Raw genomic sequence first — 1,442 nt, forward strand, 5'->3', positions numbered from 1 at the left:
CACAAGGCAAAACAAGGCCTCAGGTCCAATAAAAAGAGCCCAGCTGCACACGAGCTTACCACCAGCATAAGAGGTTGGATGGAAGACAACCACATGGTTAACTTCAAGTTGCCTTGTTCCAGTTTCCGATTCATGAACAAATATCATGTTTAGTTAATTCTATTTCAGCATACTTCTCCTAAGTTGTTTTATTTACAATGCCAATTTTGAAAGGTTCACTGAAGTTAACTGGATAATGAACTAGAGGCAGGAATCACTTTACTGAAATAGGAAAAGCCCAAAATGCCATTTTCCGCAGAGAACCCATAGTTCGGTTTTATTCAGAGTAATGGGGGGAAAAGGAAACTTCTGTTCATAGAAGAAACTCAGCCACAGGTCTGATCTGGATTGGAACTACACATGCAGTAAAGACAAGGCTATGTTTGTCTACTGGTCTCTAATATTAACAATTATAAACAGAGCAGTGCATCTAGCATTTGGAACAACCCTTCTAGTGTTACAGTGGCAGGCACAGCAGTTCACTTCTCTTCACACCATTGGTTCTCTTTGTGTACCTGGGCCTCCTCCTCTTCAGTAAAGTCATTTTTTATATTGAAGGTTTTACAATTTTCCTCAGGAGTTTTCCCCTTAATCATATTGGCCACAGTCCTGAATGTGACATCAAGCAAACCTTTGATGTCTAAGTAGTTTGCAGCCAGAATAAGTTCGAAAAGTGTTCCTTGGTCAACTTTCAGGAATTCTTGGTCCCAAACAGGAATATCATCTGTCCTCTTTTCTTCGTTCTCATCATCCTCAGGAGGAGGAGGGTCATCCTTGTGGTGGGAGCACCACTGAATGACCTTTTCTAGAATTGCTGCATTAACATTTGGTAAAAGAACAGGATTATTATCTCCCTCATCATCCATTCCCAAATCTTCCAGCATGGTCTTAATGGTCACAGGTTGTTTGGCAATTTCTACATCAACTTCAAATATCTCTCCATCAGAACTCTGCAACTTTATTGTAGGCATGGTGCTTGGTCTCAAGACCACAGGCCCGAGAGTGACAGACAGAGCTCACAACAGTACAGAAGTACCGACAAGAAGGCCACTCTCTCATTTTTAATTTCTACTTGCAAAATGACACATCCACCAACTGGTGAACAGATAGTGGAAATGTGACATTTTTCCATGATAGATTATTTCTTAGCTATTGAGAAAATAAATTTTATAGGTGAACAGATAGAGCTACAAACAATCGCTCTGAGTGAGGTAACTAAGACAAAATTTTTACATTTCTCTCATTTGTGAGTGTTAGCTTTTGATCTCCATAAAGTGTGTTTCAATTGAAATAATTAAACAGAACATCATGGAAGTAAAGATCCATTTTCTGGTTAAACTTAAAGACAATACTAAGAGCTGAAATCTCTTCTTGGCCTCATTATCTGAATAGCCATGGCAAGG

The 1,442-nt window shown here is 39.4% G+C and overlaps 1 pseudogene; it reads right to left on the bottom strand.

The window, feature by feature from the left end:
• Positions 1-283: 283 nt before the first annotated feature.
• Positions 284-1,029, bottom strand: LOC116083267 (annotated as a pseudogene).
• Positions 1,030-1,442: the final 413 nt, after the last annotated feature.

Source organism: Mastomys coucha, unplaced genomic scaffold, assembly GCF_008632895.1.
Source record: "Mastomys coucha isolate ucsf_1 unplaced genomic scaffold, UCSF_Mcou_1 pScaffold8, whole genome shotgun sequence".
NCBI lineage: Eukaryota > Metazoa > Chordata > Mammalia > Rodentia > Muridae > Mastomys > Mastomys coucha.